Source organism: Zonotrichia leucophrys, chromosome Z, assembly GCF_028769735.1.
Source record: "Zonotrichia leucophrys gambelii isolate GWCS_2022_RI chromosome Z, RI_Zleu_2.0, whole genome shotgun sequence".
Taxonomy (NCBI): Eukaryota; Metazoa; Chordata; class Aves; order Passeriformes; family Passerellidae; genus Zonotrichia; species Zonotrichia leucophrys.
The window spans coordinates 1,588,003-1,605,927 of NC_088200.1; the positions used below are offsets into that span (position 1 = coordinate 1,588,003).

Below are 17,925 nucleotides of genomic sequence, written 5' to 3' on the forward strand. Positions count from 1 at the left end.
GAGAAGAAATAGTATTTGTGAGAGCAATGGGTTGAAGATCTAACATTTATGCAGCACCATTCATCAGAAATGACACACAAATGCTCTGTAAACTCTCACATGCACATAAAATGCTGCACTCAGGCTTCAGGGTACTGTCACCTGTTTAATAACAAAGCTGCACCATGGTTCAGGACCCTAAATGCAAGATTACTTCTTCTGCTTGTAGCTCCAGGGAAAATTTGGGTCCACAGATAGTGTGAACCTTGTTGGAAACTATCGGACACCCCTACGGACATAACGTGGACATTTTATTTGGGTCTTTCAGTGGGTAAAATCAGCAGCTCTACAGCTTATCTGAAAGTTGTCGCCTTTGCCAGTCAAGAGAAATGGTCTCCTTTGGGTTGTGGGGTGTGTGATGGTCTAGAAAGTTGTAGAATGGTTTGGGCTGGAAGGGACCTTAAAGCTCATCCAGCCCCAGCCCTTGCCATGTGCAGGGACAGCTCCCACTGTCCCAGATTGCTCCAAGCCCCATCCAGCCTGGCCTGGGACACTGCCAGGGATCCAGGGGCAGCCACAGCTGCTCTGGGCACCCTGGGCCAGGGCCTGCCCACCCTCCCAGCCAGCAATTCCTCATTCCCAATGTGCCAAAATCTGTCCCTGCCCTCTGGCCCTGGGAGCCATTGCCTGGGTGCTGTCCCTGCCTGCCTTGTCCCCAGGGGCTGTGCAGCTCTCCTGGAACCCCTGCAGGCCCTGGCAGGGGCTCTGAGGTGTCCCTGGAGCTTCTCTGGTGCAGCTGAGCAGCCCCAGCTGTGCCAGGCTGGCTCCAGAGCAGAGGGGCTCCAGCCCTGGCAGCAGCTCCGTGGCCTCCTGTGGACTCATTCCAGCAGCTCCAGGTCCTTCCTGTGCTGGGGACCCCAGAGCTAGGGACAGCTCTGCAGGTGGGGTGTTCCCTGAGCAGAGTAGAAAAGGCAGAATTTTCTCCCGTGACCTGCCAATCAAGCCCTAAGTAGCCTTATGGGTTACTGATTGGCTGAGAGAAAACTGAAGAAAAGTGAAAAGTGAAGCCTCTCAACCTGCTGCTGCTGCTTTTTGCAGACATTCTGTCTAATGAGCACCATATCTACCAGTCTGCAGCTGGCCTTTGCCCTGTGGGACCTCTTGGACTCTATTCCTGGTGGCAGGAGCTTGTCCAGTGCTGTGGGAGCCCTCTCATTTCATCATGTTTAAGAGCACACATCAGTGGAGGAGGTTGGGAGGGAGGAGAAAAGTTTACTTTTTGCTCTCCCCCCGCCTTTTTTTTCCATTTTAATAAAGAAATTGTATTTTTACATATTTGCTTGCTCCAGCCTTCTCCTTTCTCCAGGCTTTGTCTAGCGTTAGACCTGAGGATTTGCATGCTCGATCCAGTCTGATGGCAGTAACCAAATCAGCATTAGCAAATGCAGGGACCTCAAGCTACCTGGCAGGAGATGAGCTCCATGACTGCCGCGGAGATGAGCCCTTCTGTAGAGCTGTTGTGCCTTGGCACAGGGGCACGAGTCAGGAGCCACTGGCAGGTTTGAAATATGGATCCCTCTGGGGCCTTTGTTTTTGGGTTGCCTTGCTCTGCGGTGAGCGTGCGATCAAAGGGACGCCGAGGAGAGGGTGGGCAGGAGCATGGTGACCTCTGCCAGCTCAGCAGGCTGGAGTCCAGGAGATGTGGGAGAACACGTTCGGGGTATTCACTGTCACTTCTGAGCATCTTGATTGTGAATCAAATGGGGGAGAGGAGAAGTGTGAGTGTTGGAAGTCACTGAGGTTACTCCACGGGGATTTGTGGCCAGTGCTGTTACTAGCCGGCCTGGCCTCTGTGAGCTGTCCTCTTCTTTGGATGTTTCCACTTTGGAGATTCTCTTTGGGGCTGGAATTCCGTACTGGGGACCTTGATCTTCTCTCCTGCCCAAAGGAGATCAAGCACTGTGATAATTTGGCCTGTCCTGCAGGGCCAGGAGTGGGGCTTTGATGGTCCTTGTGGGTCTTCCCAGGTCAGGGAATTCATTCTGTTCTTCTGTGGTGCAGGGCTGGTGCCCTGGATTAATTAAATTGATGTCTGATATGCAGTTGTTTGTTTTCCCCACCAGAAGATAAACACTTCTTGGGCAGGCAGATCAGAAGCACAGAGTTGCCATGTGAATTGTAAGCAGGACACAAGCAGCAGGGTTTCTTTTAACTGTTTCAAACTATTAGGCTGTAAAACGACTCCTTGCATAACATGTAATTAATACTGCACTGTGTTAATTTCCCGTGTTCAGATTTTAAGGTTAAAATGACCCAGGACAAACAGGCTTCACTAAACAGACATGGACAGGTAAATTAATGGCATCAGGTTAGAAATGACCCATTTTAGGGCTCCTCTTCAAAATATGAAAAAGAGTGTTAACTTAATTTTTTGTGATGCTGATGCAACTTGAGTATCCCATTTAAGCAGATTTGTCCGTACATGTATGTACATACTCCTGTAGCACGGTCTGTGTTATGTTTTGATGCCTTTTTTAAGGTCTTCTGTAGAATAATTTGGGTAGGCAGGATTCTCAAAGCTCATCCAGAACACCTTCCTCTATCCCAGGCTGCTCCAAGCCTTGTCCAGCCTGGCCTTGGAAACTTCCAGGGATTGGGCAGCCACAGCTTCTCTGGGAAACCTGTGCCAGGGCCTCTCCACCCTCTCAGGAAAGGATTTCTTTGTAACATCTAATCTAAATTTAAAACTCTGACTTTAAAACCTATCACTACATGCCCATGTGAAAAGTCCCTTTCCATCTTTTTTATAAGCTCCCTTTAAATATTGAAAGGAACATATCTGTGGGTCTTCAGGAGGAACAGAGAAGCAGATCACTTTACCTCCTCTCAAATAGTCTAAAAATGGGGTGCTATGTGTAGCACAGCTGAAAGTAGTGATTTTTTTTTTGGGTCACCTCAACTGGGAGCCTGGTATGCTTGAAAACTATAAAATAAAAAGAAATAAAAAGTTCTCCAAATTTTCCACGACTGCAGTTCCCTCATGTCATTTTCACATGTTGCAACAATTTGTACTTTAAAGGCACCATTTTAGTGAAGCTTAATATTGCCTCTCCTTCGTTTTAGACTTGCATAGTTGTGCAAGAGATAATTGCCTGTTTGGGAGACAAAAAAATCTAATTTTGCCTCAGGCCCTGTACTTTTTCGTAACAAAGTTGGTCCTTATTGGGAAGCAGCTTGCAAGTGGTGAGAGTGTGGATGAGTCTGGAGGGGCACAAATGGGTGGATGAGCTGCAGGTGTGGTTTAAAAAAAAACCAAAAAAAAACCAACCAAACCCCAACCCACAAACCATTTTTTTCTGTCACACTGAATACTGGTGAACACCTTTTCCTTTCACCCTCTGCCTCATCTGATGCTGGGGAGCTGCTGGGAATGGGGACATCTTTGGGAGTTTTGGCAGCCACCCTGGGGGTTTTGGCGTGGGCTGTGTCCCCTTGGTGTATTTGCAGTTCTGTGTTTCCATCTCTTTTGCTCTTACACCATTTTTATTGGTACTGGGGGGGTGTTTTAAAGTGGTTTCCAGCATGCAGACGTGCAGACACTGCACCCTGAGGCTGGCGGCTCCTTTCAGTGCTTCCCCAGGGCTCCCCACTCTGCACTGGCTCCGGGGCTGGTGGTGCCTGGGCTGACTAAGGAGTGTCTGGTGAGTCATGTCCTGGGGACACCCAGGTGATTGAGGTGACCCAGAGGGGTAAATCTTCCTTCCTACTGCCGTGCTTCATGCTCAGGAATGGTCGCCCATCTCCAGTGTCTCCATCACTCAGTCCTTGTGCTGTGGGTTCTCCCCAGGGTCCATCACCAGGATGATCCCTTCCCCACCTTCCCCTGGGCTCTCCTCCTCCCTCCCCAGAGGCTGAGCTCTCTGTGCAGCCCCGTCCAGGTCAGGTCCTTCATCAGCTGAGCAGGGGGAGGCTCTGCTGCCGGCATGGCCTCCACACCGATTGGTTATCAATAGTGATTAATTAAGGATGTAACAAGGTCGTGTATCTGCATGGAGCAGCTTTTCTCTGTGGATGAGGGATGGGTGCTGATGAGGAGATTGTGATAGGTGGCTGTGCTGGTGCTGCCCCTGGATGTGTTTTCAACAGGGACTGTGGTCAGGTTTTGTCACATATTTTTTAAAAAATCTCCTTGCCCTGGATTCTTCTCCTGAGAAACTGAGAAGCCTCAGAGAAGAAGGAAAACAATATGATCTCATTCACTTCTCCTGTGTTTTGCTCCTTTGGAATGTGGTTTGAAAATTGTTTTTCCAACAGGTGGTTGTTTCATGGGTTTCATGTGAATTGCTTTAACTTAATAACCAATCACAGTCCAGCTATATGAGGACTCTGAAAAGAGTCTTGAGTTTTTGATTATTATCTTTTTAGCCTTCTCTAAGTATCCTTTCTCTATTCTTTAGTATAGTTTTAGCATAGCATAATACGATACGAACATAATGTAATATATATAATATAATATAATATAATATAATATAATATAATATAATATAATATAATATAATATAATATAATATAATATAATATAATATAATATAATATAATATAATATAATATAATATAATATAATATAATATAATATAATATAATATAATAATCCTTCTAAAATGTGGAGTCAGATTCATCTTTCCTTCCCACAATGGGGGACCCCAAAAATACCACAAGGTTTTGCTCTTCCTTGGAGCTGAAGGTGCTCAAGGTGAGTCTTCATGGAGGGCAAAAGGAAAAGAGAGCCCTCCTCATCCCAGACTGGGCACTGCAGAGCCCCATGTGTGAGGTTTGCCCTCCCTGTTCAAGCCCTTCTTTATTCAAGATTGGATCCATGTAGAGGTGGCAATCTTCAGTCTTTTCTTAGGTTGTTCCTCACCCAGGGGTGACCTTGTGGTGGTGCAATGTCAGCTGAGACACCTGCACCATTTCTGACCCTCCTCTGCCTCTGGTTTTTGTTTGCAGAAGGGCTGTAGCTCACTGGGGCTCACTCACACTTGAGAAGGCACTGAAATTCCCAAGCCATGTGCTTGACCCCTGCCCGTCCTCCTCTTTGCTGGTGGCTGTGCTGGGATTGCACATCAACCCTACAAAAATTAACTGAATGGGAAAAAGCCAGACTATTTCCATCAACCAACTCACTGTACAGCTTTGCAAGGCCCACTGTCCTCCACCTGATACTAAACTGAGGATGGGGTGAAGAGCTGGTTTTTTTGTTGTTGTTTTGACTTTAAAGCTTGGAAAATGTTGGTTAAAAGAGATATAAAAGGGGAAGCACTGAATTTTCCTTAAGAAGGAAAAAACTCTGGCATGCGGAAGAAGAAAAGTATGCCCTGGATATGTCTGCTGCAATAGCTAATTTTCGGGTCTTTTTGTTGTTTACAGCTTCTAGCACTGAGGGCCCCAGCCAGGTGTGGCATGGACAGATGGCTTTGTAGCTCCTGTAGTCAGAGGAGTCCTGGTGTCTGCAAGAGTGCGAGCTGGGCTGAAGGGCTGCTGTCATGATTTATACCTGCTGAAGGTGGAGGGCAGGCAGGGATGCCTTCCACTGTCCCAGGGTGCTCCAAGCCCCATCCAGCCTGGCCTTGGACATTGCCAGGGATCCAGGGGCAGCCACAGCTGCCAGGACCTGCCCACCCTCACAGGGAGGAATTTCTTCCTGGTATTGACCTTTAGAAGTGCTCATGTGATGCAGGGGGAGAACTTGTGGACAGTTGTTGGGGTTCTTCTGTTTTTTTCTTTTTTTTTTTACTGAAATGCACCATCAGTATGGATATGTACATTGGAGATTTTTGTCCCTTTCAGGGTGGGCTTCTTCATTTTTCTGAAAATAGATTTATGCCTTGCTTGTTTTCATTATGCTTGAAGTGAGGAGTGAGAGGTGGCCCAGATACAGAGAGAGTTTTGGCTGAGTAATAAAGTGTCAGTTCTGGTCCTTTTGCAAGGGAAGACACAATAGGTGAGATACCAAAACACTGGGAAAAAGTGAAGAGATTGAAAAAAACCCCATGTGATATGGTGGGGTGAAGCTTCAGAAGTCGTTAGGGCATTTGGGAGATGGTTCACAAGTTAAAGGTGAAGGACTCTAGGACAAGTCTCAGTTGTGTGGAGGGAGGAGACAAGCCCTTGGGGACAGGATTATCCCAGTGATGGACTGGGGAAATCCCACAGCTGTTGTGAAGGAGAGACCACTGATATGGGAGCAAGAGAGATGAGAGTGGAGGGGTTGGAAAACACACAACTTTTGAGCTTAACCTTGGAAAAACGAGGCCAAAAAGTTTCTGAGTCTTCATTTTTCCAGAGAGTGCAGCCAGGACTCTGCTGGAGCCACAGCCCTTTGGGAGACAGGGTTTGGGAAGGCCACCAGTGTGGCCACCACAGCTGGGTGACACCTTGCCCACAGGCAGGGCTGGGGATGCTGCCTGTCCCCCCCCGCCCACAGCATTTCCCTGGCAGCTGCGGTGGGAGCAGCAGGGCAGGGGCTGTTCCTGCACCTGGGCTCTGCAGCCCAGCCAGACCCAGCAATGTGCGGCCTTGTGGCCGTGATTCCTAATTAAAAAGCAGGGAGAAACCTGAGGAGCAGGAGAGGATAAGCCTGATGCTAAAGCAAACCAGATGCTGCTCAGATCACGATGCCCCGCGGTCCACTGGAGCGAGGATGCGGAGGCAGTCACCTGTAGCCTGCTTGGGGGTGGCAGGGGGGCGAGGGGAGGGAGAGCACAAGGCAGAATAATCCCTTTTTGGTTTTTCTTTTTCCTCTGGAGCGTTTTGGTCTCGCTCCTGGACAAAAGCAGGATAGTGTGGTGTGTCATTTCCTCCCCGGCAGCCATTCAGCCTGGCACCATGTGGGCTCTGCCACCCCCTCCCCTGCCCCGGGCACAGATTGCTCCTTGTTCCAGTTGTCTGTACCACCCAGGGCTTCCTTTCCAAGTTTTCTCACACCCTTTTATAGCTGCGCAGAAGAAAGCTTTAGAGCCACACAAAGGAGGAACGGAGCAGGCAGGAGGGATATCTTTAAAAACCAGGCGTGTTTCTCTGCAGAGCCATGGTGGTGGGGAAAAGCTGAGTGAGCTCTGGCGATGCCCAGCACAGGTTCAGCCCTTGTCTCATAGCCAGGGGAGCAGCTGGCCATGTGTGCTCTGTATCCCTGACTCTTTAAATGTGAAGTCAGCTCTTCATATCCCATTTTTTTTTTTGTTTTCAGATGCCAGTGCAGGCACAGTGACAGGCTGGGAGGATCAGGTACTGAGCAGGGTGAATCTGAGCTGGGGAGCACTGGATGCCCTTGCTGAAGACCTGGTTGGCTGCAGTGGCCCCGATGCTCTTGGTGAAGGCATCAGCTACAACTGTGTATTGTTCATTTTGGGGATGAGGGAACAGACCAGCTTCCCTGTTCCTTGTGCACAGAAAGAGCATTAGACTGTCCTGTTTTCTGTTTCTCGTGTTTCTCTTGATCAGCAGCTCATTTCACCAAGGACCTGCCCCAGAGGCAGGACCTTTCGCCCTCACCAGTTTGCTTAGGTGGCAATCAAACAAATGACCCTCAGGCAAGCAGCAATTCATTACAGCCCTCATTTAGCATGCAATAAAATGTGCCGTATACCTTGTCTTCTGATCAATAAGTTGTATATTATACACGAGTCAATGTGTTTACATCACAAGGAGGCCTCTCACTGCCTCCTTTCTGCTGGGCTCTCTTGGCCTGGGATGATGGATCGACGCTGGGATGATGGGGAGGGATATTGTTAAACAGTAATTGGTTACTGAATTATTTAGCTGCACAATCCCTGTAGCAGCAACACCGCCATTCAGAGCTTAACTTGCAACTGTCTCAGCTGAGGATCAAATACAGGGCCCTGCAAGCTCGGTGGAGCCGAGGCAGAATAATTCTGTAACACTGTGCTTTAAAAAAAGAGGTTTACAGTTTTTTGGTGATGATAGCCTTATGCAGTGGGAAGTGTATGCTGATTGCTTACAGGCTGCAGCCTTTTAATTTGTAAGTTGGAAATTTCTGCTGCTTTGATATGGAGAAATTGATGTTGACCCATTGCAGGTTCCCCAAATTAAAGGTGTGCATCTCCCTGCGCCCTCTGACTCCTGTGGTGTTAGCTAGAGGTGCAGCTGACTTGTATGTTTTAGGTTCCTGCCCTGGCTCCCTGCAAGAAATGGGCTGATTCACAAAGCAACCTGACTCAGCAGGCAGGGAACCCAACCCAAATCAAATGCTGTTCTCCTCAAAACCTTACTGCAGGGGTGTGAACACCACCAGACCCATTCCACACCTGGTTCCACAGCGGTGATGCTCTCCTTGCACTAACTGGCATCAGAACCTCACCACACGTGGTTTCCTCCTGGATTTTCAGGTTGGCACTTGCTGAAAGTCCACTACCTACCTCTGAGATGCGCTGAGAAAATCTTCCAGCAGATTCTGCTCCAGCACAGAACCTGCTCTTGGTTTGTGTTTCCCTACATATTGCAGGCAGAAGAGCCAGGGAGGAGGCACTGCACACTGACCCCTCTTTGTACCAAGTCCCCTGTGAGTGCAGCCCTGCTTTTGAAGCTGTTCTATTTCCTCCCCTGTCAGGCTTCCTTTTGTCCCTTTGGTGCCTGTGGGTGCAGGGGTATGTAAGAGTGATTTGGTGACTCTTCAGGATTTGGTTGGAATTGGCCAGAGATCTGGTGGTTTAAACTTATTTCTTCCTTGTAGGTGCTGCCTGTGCTCACAGTGTGGATGGCAAGACCCTGGTTTGATGCTCTTCTCTTTTAGCTAGAAGCCCAAAGCTTTTATTTTGCTCCTGTGGGTGGATGATGGGCTGGGAGGGTGGGGAGGAAGGAGGTACAGGGTGTTTGCAGGGGGTTGTCCTCAAGGTGGTTATCCCAACAGTGCCTGGTGTTTGCCATGGATGGGCTGTTCCCTCACTGCTTTGTTTGAGTTAATTTGGCACTGAGGAATGGGAGGTTCCCCTGGTTTAGGAGTGAGGAATGTCACCCATGGCACACCCCAGAACAGAGGAGGGTCCTCCCTGAGCATCACCAGGGACCTGCAGCTAAAACTTTTCCATCCATCACATAGGCAAGGCCAACAGTGGATGCTCTGTTCACTTTCCCAAGCACAATTTGGTTATTGCTGTTAATTCTACTAACTTGCTCCAGTGCCTGGCATATCCAGCACTGGGACAGGGCTCTGCTTTGCTGCATAGGGCATAAAAATTCTGCTCAAAAGTCCCAAATGCCCTTGTCCAATCCCACAGTGGGAGGCTTGATGCTCGTCAGTCCAGCCCAGCTTTGTTTTTCCTCCCCTTCTTGCAATTCTTGTAACTCTGTGTAACCAAGAGCAGGATCCAGCCCTGTGATTCAGACCTTCCCAAAGACACATCTTGGGGCAGATTAATCTCCCTAATGGAAGTTGGGCTAGAGACAGCTGTGACTTCCAAACTCTGGTCCCAAATAAACCAGGGAGATCTGAGAAGCTTGTAACTTTCTGAGCAAGTGATGTATAAAGCTAAATAGTTACAATTAACTTCAAAGCATTTAATAGTCCAAGCAATGAAAAAAAAAAAAAAGAAGAAAATATTCATTCCTAGGTTTGTGTTGAAAATGAGTTGACTTTTGTGTCACATTAGCTGTGCCTTTAATATAAAGGAGATTTTTAAAAATTCTGAATTGTAATGGGTAACTGATAATGAAGTTCTCCCTTTCCTTGGAGTGGTGTGGTTCTGTCACTGGAGGGAGCTGCCTGAAGCTGGTATGTTAGGAAACAGGGTTATTGTTGTGTAAATCAGTGTGAGGTCACTTAATTAAACAGAGCCAGGGCTCTGTGGGTGTCTGGAGACCTCAGTGGAGTGGTGGCTGAGGCAGAGGGGGTGGCAGGGCTGGTGCAGGGGATGGGGACAGAGCCTTTGGCACAGTCCCTAGAGACCTGTACATGATCTGCCGTGGATGGATGGATGGATGGATGGATGGATGGATGGATGGATGGATGGATGGAGAGCGTGGGAAGACCACAGGGAGCTTTAAACTTTGCCTGCCTCCCCGTGTGGGTTTTTTGGGGTGCTGCCTGGCCCCTGTGCATGCACCCCAAGCCTGGAGGATCTGTCTGGTGCTTCCCAGGCCCCCTCCAGAGCCCGGGCTGTGCAGCCCCACTGTCTCCTTCCTGCACGGAAATGCCGGGTGAGTTTCTTCCGAAACAAACTCCACGTTGGCAAGGCAGCCCCGTCTCTGTTTCGTGCGTCCTTGCCTTCAGTGTGGGGCTGGAACTTGCATCCCAGGAAAATAATAATACACGTCCAGGAGGCCAAGACAAACACTGTCTGCCTGCTTTTTTTACAACCTCTTGTTGCTCCTCCCAGCCATCACCACTATTCCCTTAATAAGGCACTTTTTGATCTCCAGAGGGAACTTCCTCACTTCTCAGGGTTAAAACCAAGGTGGTTGGCAAAGGGGAGGCCTGGAGAAACAGGGGACTCCTGCTCCCTGCAGCTCCTTGCAAGGCAATGTTTTGATTTAGAAGCTCATTCTGGCTCAGAACTGGGGATGATCAAGTTTTTTACCTGCCAGAGGGCAGAGTTAGGTGGAATATTGAGAAGAAATTCTTCTTTGGGTGGTGAGGCCCTGGCACAGGTTTCCCAGAGAAGCTGTGGTTGCTCCTGGGTCCCTGGAAGTGTCCAAGGCCAGGCTGGATGAAGCTTGGGGCAGCCCAGGATAGTGGAAGGTGTCCCTGCTGATGGCTGAGGTGATGTGTAAGGTTCCTTCCAACCCAAACCGTGCTGTGGTCCCGTGGAAAGGACTGTTATGTTTGAGTGGAAGTGCAGACAGTGAATTTTGATGAGAGGTGAGATGCTCCAGGTGCCAGCCGTCTCCCCCAGGACTAACCCAGCAGCAAGTCTCATCCTGGTGACTTCAGGCACAGATGGTGGCCCCAAAACCCCCAGGGCCCCCAGGAATGTTGGGTAGATGCAAATGATTCAGCCCAAATCTTGGCACTGCAGCATCAACATTCTGCTTAAAGCTCCAACTTCTGGTGTTGGACGATGGAGTGGGCTGTCCACTCTGGTCAGTGGACTGAAGGGGGGAGCAGAATGAACTTCTGTCTTCATGGTTTCGAGTAGAAGCTCAGAATCCTGTCTGCCATTCAGACTTAGAGGCAAAGAAGTAATTTGTTTAAGCCATGGGAATTTTTTTCGTTTGGAAACTGCCAGGGGGGTTTTGAACCTCCAGGGTTTGCAGTTCCAAGTGTGACAATTAAAAGTTTGGGGGTATTTAGTGAACTCTGCATAGCTGTTTTTCCTCTTTCAGAGCTCCATCATACCTTCTAATTAATTCCCTTTAATTGCTTTTAATTTCCTTTCCTCCTTATTTCTCCTTCTGTATAACTAGTGCTGTCATCCTTTTAGTTTGCCTTTCATGTTGGAGACTCTCCATTTGATTTCGTTTCATCCACATTGTGTCTTGCAGCTATTTCATTCCTGGAAAGCTCCAGCTCCAGAGATAAAATCTAAGTGGATTCAGAGAACCTGAAAGGATCGCATGCTTCATGGCTTTCCCCTCAGTAATGTGGGAGATAAACAGGATGTAATAAAGGATCTGTCCCTCCTTGGAAAAGGGCCATTTCCCGTCACCTGTATTTTTGTGGCACCGTCATGCCAGGGATGCTCTTAGTCACCAGTGACAAGATAAAGAGGCTGCTGGTCCCTGCTGCTGGCGGGTGTCTGAGGCTGGAACGGGCCCTGGGATGACACACTGTCTCTTGATTTACCACCTCTGCTCTCTATCCAGCAGCATTCCCACCGCTGGGACGTGGCCTGGCAGCCCTGGTCCCTGCCCGGATGGAGGGGACATGGGGAGGGTGGCAGCGTGCTAGTTTTGGCCAGATAAGGTCAAGTTATTAAAATCTTGACATTTATCTTTGAGAGCTTTTGGTTTTAATGTGCACCAAGGGCGCTGTGTGTTTTGACTGAAGTGCTTTCCAGCCCAGTCAAAAATAAAAAATAGAAGTGAGGAAAACCTTTTCTGTACACTCAGGAGAGTCCTGAGGGGTTGGATGTATAGGTGGCTATCAGCAGAGCTCCATGTAATTTGGTCAATGTTCACCATCTGAAGAGCTCCATGGAAGCTGGTCAATATTCACCTTTTGAGGAGCTGGCTGCTGGGTGGGGATCAAAGTTTTTCTTGAATGGGAATCAAATTGCTTTGTCTAATCTAGCATTTTTTTTTCCTGCTGCTTCTCCATTCATAATGGTATTTTAACACTGCCTGCCTTGATGTTTTTCACCCAATAGAGCTAAGTGGGGGTTTCCTCTCTTTCTTTTCCTTGGAAAAAATGACCAGCAGCATCTAGTTCTGTCTGGAGTTGGCCCAGTTGCCTGCTTTATGTTGTAATGCTGGCAAAACCCTGGAGGAGTTAGCACTGGGATCACGAGGAATGTGGCTGGAACTGTCAGCTGGGGACTTTGGTGGTGGGGAAAGTTCCAGTTCTCTGGCTGGGGAGTAGAAGGTAGCATGGACCACCAAGGGCTGTCTCAGCTGCTGTGAGCTGGGGGCATGCACCTCTGCTAAGGCTGGGTTGTGGGGCAGTTCTTCAGAGCCTGGTGAAGAAACCTTGGGCTAATCAGGCTGCTGGAAGGAAGGAAACAGCTCAATTTGTGTGGAAATTGATAGTGGAGGAAGCTGTGGGAGGAACGTGATCCCAGGACTTTGAGGTGCCAAGAAGAGCAGAGCTGGAGACAAACAACTTCTGCCACCAAAAAGACTGACTCACGCTGCCTTGGAAGTTTGTAATGGATTATTGGTGTTATTTTACTGGCAGTGTGGATGGCAGTGGAAGCAGCTGAGCCTTGGAGGGTCCCCAGGCAGCCCCCCCTGAGTCAGTAGCCTGTCATGGTGAGTGGGTGCAGCAGAAGGGGTGGGAGGTACTCAGGGCTGGTCAGTGAGCTGTAGGGTCTCTTTTTCAGATTCTAGCAGCCTGAAGTCCCCTTTTAGGAGGACACAGGACTAATGAGGTTTTAGTGAAGTATCCCTTTCTGATAGGGAAGAGCTCCCACGGCTCTCTGCTCTGTCCAGGGGGGACCAAGCTGTGGGCAGAGCTGGTGGCCTCCAGGTTAGCCCTGGGGCTGTCCCCGCTGTCTGGGATCCTGGGACTGGAGTGGCTCTGGGCCAGGCAGTCACCAGGATGTTCTATTTTGCAATAAACTGATCTGAGCACTTTGTGCCTTTGCATTTGAGTGTGAATCATCCTGGTGGGAACTGAGAGTGAGCAATCTCTGGAAATGGCAGTGGGGCAGGTTGCTGGCAGCCCCGGGCTGGGTGGCAGCTATGGGGGAGCCTCCTTGTCCCCATCCTGTCTGGGCATGTCCTTGTGCCTGAATCTGGGCATGAGGGACAGCAGCTGCATGCAGACTTGACCCCTGGTCCTAAGAGCAGCATCTTCTCAGATCCTTGGTGGAATTAGGGAATGATGGAATAGGGTTGGAAGATCATCTTCTCCAACCCACTGCAATGAGGAGAGATGTCTTGAAATAGACCAGGTTGCTCAGAGCTCCACCCAGCCTGACCTTGAACACTTCCAGGGATGGAGCAGCTGCAACTTCTCTGGGCAGCCTGTGCCAGAGCCTCACCATCCTCAGTGTAAAAATTCAATCCTTCTGCCTAGTTGAAACCTACCTTCTCTAAATTTAATATCATCATTGCCATAGGCCCTGCTAAGAGGTTTGTCCCCATCTTTTTTATAAACCTCTTTTAGCTACTGGCAGGTGCTCTAAGAGAGAAAAAGGCTCTCTCTTCTCCAGGTGAACACCCCCAGCCTGGCTCCAGAGCAGAGGGGCTCCAGCCCTTGGAGCATCTCTGTGGCTTCTTCCAGCAGGTCCATGCATCAGGAGTTGTAGGTCCTTCTCCAGGCTGTGATGAGGAGATGCATGAAAATGCTCTTTGGCATAAAAAGCCACCGCAAAAAAAAAGTTTTGGGGAGCCAGCCTTGGGCTACTGCCCCGCCCTGGGAGCTTGGCAGACCCTGCATCCCCCCGAGCCAGACAGGATGCTTTATTTCCTCGGCAGCCGGGCTCCCGGCCGAGCATCCCTCGGCACTGTGCTCCCGACTCTTCCTGCTCCCATCTTAATAACCATAAAGATCGGGGTTGCCAAGGTCTTCCCGTTGCTATAGTGAGATTAGATAGGGCAAAGTGCTGCATTCCCTCTGCTGAGGGGAGAAATCACTCCCATCCCTTCCCTGGGCTTCACCAGCCAGGTTTTTTTCCCATCCACCAGCAGCCACTAATTGCACCTGAAAGACACGCCACGTATTTCACTGCAATTAATACTTCATAGCTTAAAAAAAAAAAAAAAAGAAAAAAAGGGGAGAATTAAAAAAAATAAAAATTTAATTATCGAGGCATTTTCTCCTGGAACCAACTTAAAGAGACTCCCCGTCTGGAACGAGTTTGCAGCGCTAAACTGTGAAGTTAAAATATTTATCTTCATAAACACGTCACTCGAGCCGTGCTACTCCTCGCAGGGTCATTAGCAAGAGGCACGTTAGTCCAATCAGGAGGTGCCTGGGAGACAGAGATTTGCCTTTTGCTTCTGGGCGGGGTTAGGAGATGATTTATTAAACGAATTTGAGAGCTGTGAGTCTGGCCAGACCTCTGAGTCAAACCGCTGTAGGGAAAAAAAGGGAAAAAATCCCACCAGCTGGAGGTTCTGCAGGCAGGAGATGGGGTGCAGTCATTTCGGTACTGTTGGTTTGCTGATGTGGAGGTGTTCTCCCCAAAAACTCCTGAGGACGTACAGCAACTGATCCAGGGAGCCGTCATATCGCAGGAGGTATCTTGCATCCTAATTTTCTTAGGTTTAATTTTAGTTTTCTCAGGTTTTATTTTCACTTTCTCAGTTTTTGCTTTAATTTCCTTGGTGCACCTGTGGGGCTCGGGTGGGTTTGTGTAAGAATTCAGGTGATGTTTCCCCGAGTGCAGGAGCACGCAGCTTAGGGCATGGCATGTTGTCACGCCCCTCCACCTGCTCCTTTTGGTTTAAAATGTTGATTTTGAGGCCATAAAGTTTAACCCCTATAACCCAGTACCAGACATGCTCTGGAGAGTGATGCCTGTGATCTGCTCAGTGTGTGGGGAGGGAGGGGATGGAGGGTTTACATAATAGTGTGTTTTTTGGGCTTGAAGTTGTATTTTGTGCGTGTTGGGTGCTAGCATGCCAGGACACGGAGTGGGGTGAAGGACATAGGTCTTTTGGAGGTGTGGTGCACTTCCCAAAACTATTTTGTTTCCTGGGGAGCCAGAGGTATTTGTTTGTGTCTATGAACCTCTCTGCTCCTGAGAGTCGGGAGGAACATGCAAAGAAAGAGGTCTTGGTGGCCCCATATCCTGGAAGAAGGTCCTTGGCTGGTGACAGTGGCAGAGCCTGGTAAAGATTATTCAAGCTGTGGATCTGTCACTGGGTTTTCCCCCTCTGAAATCCCCTTTCAACTCCTTGGGTCCCCTTCAATTTGTTTCTACAAACCACACAGGCAATGTCACAGGATCTGACCAAGATTGTTTTAGGGTCTTGCACCCCAGCTGATGCATGGGGCTCACCCACCCCTTGCTGCAGCTTGGATAGGGGGAGAGGGGTCGAAGAAGTGTGTGATACCTGCCAGGTAGCACAAGTTCAGACCAGAGAAAGGCAAAGAGAAGGATGCTGTTGGTGGTGTGGGAAGGCTCTTGTGTCTCGTCCTCTGAGCAGAGAGATGCAGCTTGAGCAAGGGCAGAGATACATCAGTCTTCCTTCCCAACAGCAAACCTTGACTTGGAGTGAAATTTTTGGAACCAGATCTCCTGAGCAGCACTTGGAGCTGTCTTCACAAAGAGGACTGTTGCTAGAGACCCTGTTTTCTGCAGGAAATCAGTTCTTGCAGGCATTTTCAGTAGGTCCCAGTTTGTGCCCTCCTCTCTCCCACTTGCTGTCTGCCGACCTTCCCTGCATGTGCTGAGCCTCACAGCCTGAGGTGTCTGTCAGGTGGGCTTTCCCTTTCTTTGCTGGCAGGTTTGCAGTAGCAAACATCACTTGATGTTGGCTGTCTGGTCTGCTCTGCTTCAGCAACCGCAAATCTTGATTCTTTCCTTGCTCCCACCTCTGGTCCTGGCTCGCGATTGGGCTGGGGAGCACCCAGTGCTGTCCAGGTGCTCTATTCACGTGGGTTTTTTTGGTAGGTCTGTCATGATTTCACTTGGTCCTCTTCCAGCAGTGATGGCACGGGGTGTGCTCAGCACTGATCACTTGAAGGAGGTGTATTTAAAGGTGACACCCTGGTGGTAAATGAAAGGCTGATAATTCTGTGATCGGGCAGAGCCCTCCTGCCAGACAAACCCAGATTTTTTAGCTGCAGCAGGAAGGACCTAACCACCATTCTGGGGAGTTTTATTGGCTGCCGTTTTCCAGCAGAAGGTTCCTGCTGCTTGCAGCTGCCACATCCTTGGCTTACAGGAACCTTTTGAAGGAGCTTCTCCTTCACCGTGGTGGGGCCAAATTTGGCATTGTAGCTGGTGTCCCAGGCAGGTGGACCTGGATGATTTCTGGGCTCAGTCCTGTGCCTTTTTGATAAAAAACAGAGGAGTGAATCTCTGGTAAGTGCTCCCAGTTTGGTTTCTGTGCCAGTGGAGTTGTGACTCTGCATGGGGAAGGGACCTGGTAGAACCTTGGCCCTGGAATGAAACCCACCTGTAGGTGTCCAGGTGAGGAAGGCTCTTTCTGGAAAGCCACATGAGCTGAACGGCTTGGTTGCCCTTGGTGGAGTGAGTTTATTACAGTTTTGGGGAGAAGAGTGTTTTGGGACTGTGTAGAACTTGCTATAAGATGCCCTAGGGGTTCTCAGGGATGTCTAAAACTGACTGGGATTTTTAGGGAAGGGCCAAGAGTACAGGAAATGAGGGATCAGAGGGCTGGGGAAGAACACATGAGGGAAAATAAAGGGAAAAGCAGAATAAAACCAGCTTCCCTTCATGTGGGGATAAGAATGGGGATGTCACAACTGGGGTGAGGGATGGAACTTGATGTCTAGGGGTGTGTTCTGGATGGTGGATGGCATGAGGGTGTCTGGGCTGATGATGATGATGAAGTTGATGGTGGATTGGTAGGGGGAATGGAAAGAAAAGTATCTGCAACAGCCTGTAAGGGAGCAATTCCACAGAGTGCTGTGAAACTACCAGGGACTTTGAGTGTGGGATGTGTCATGGAAAAGTGAGTGTTGCTTACAGCTGATAAACTAATCAACTGGCTTTTTCCATACTCTGTGAGAGAGGGGGTGATGTGTTTAAACAGCATGCTCAGCCCTCACCCAGCCCGAGGAGCAGCAGATGCCCACGAGCAGGTAGGTACCAGCCACAGTGAAATCATCCTTGTGTGACTGCTGCATGGGGAAAAATCTGGGAGCAGAGAGGGGAGGTGAGCCTTTTGGGTGTTAGAGGGCACTTGGAGCTGTTCTGTGGGTTTTGGGGTGTCCTGTTCTCCAGCGCTGTGGCTGGTGCTGCCAGCTGTGGTGCTCATCTCCCGCTCCCTGAGCCGTGCCAGAGGACATGCATTATGCATGGCCACTCAAACTCTCACCCTGTTGCTTCTGATTACAGGGAAATTACGGGTTACTGGGCCAGACTGTGCAGCCAGTGACGTCTGTGGGGCTTTGATGCCCCGAGCAGAATTCGGTCAATGATGCATTGCTAAGTGCAGGTGCTCAGCAGCAGCCTGACCTCAGCCCTGGGGCTCTTCATTATCCCAAGCCTGGATTTCACAGGGAATTTGCAAGCTCTGAGACTTGCCTCAAATAGTTTGTGTGATTTTTTTATTTTTATTTTATATTTTTTTACAGTCTTGCAAAGCTTTGGCAAAGCATCTGGGTGCTGTTTCCTGTGACTCAGAGGGTAAATA

The 17,925-nt window shown here is 49.2% G+C and overlaps 1 protein-coding gene across 3 annotated transcripts in view; it reads left to right on the forward strand.

The window, feature by feature from the left end:
* ZBTB7C (zinc finger and BTB domain containing 7C) overlaps positions 1-17,925 on the forward strand; it is a 157,567-nt gene that overhangs the window by 5,944 nt on the left and 133,698 nt on the right. The window contains exon 1 of one of the 3 annotated variants that reach the window (XM_064736112.1): positions 14,712-14,835. The exons of the other annotated variants lie outside the window; for them this stretch is intronic. The gene's annotated coding sequence lies outside the window, so the exon portion shown is untranslated. Of the gene's footprint in view, positions 1-14,711; positions 14,836-17,925 lie in introns of those variants that run through there. 3 annotated transcript variants of the gene reach the window in all.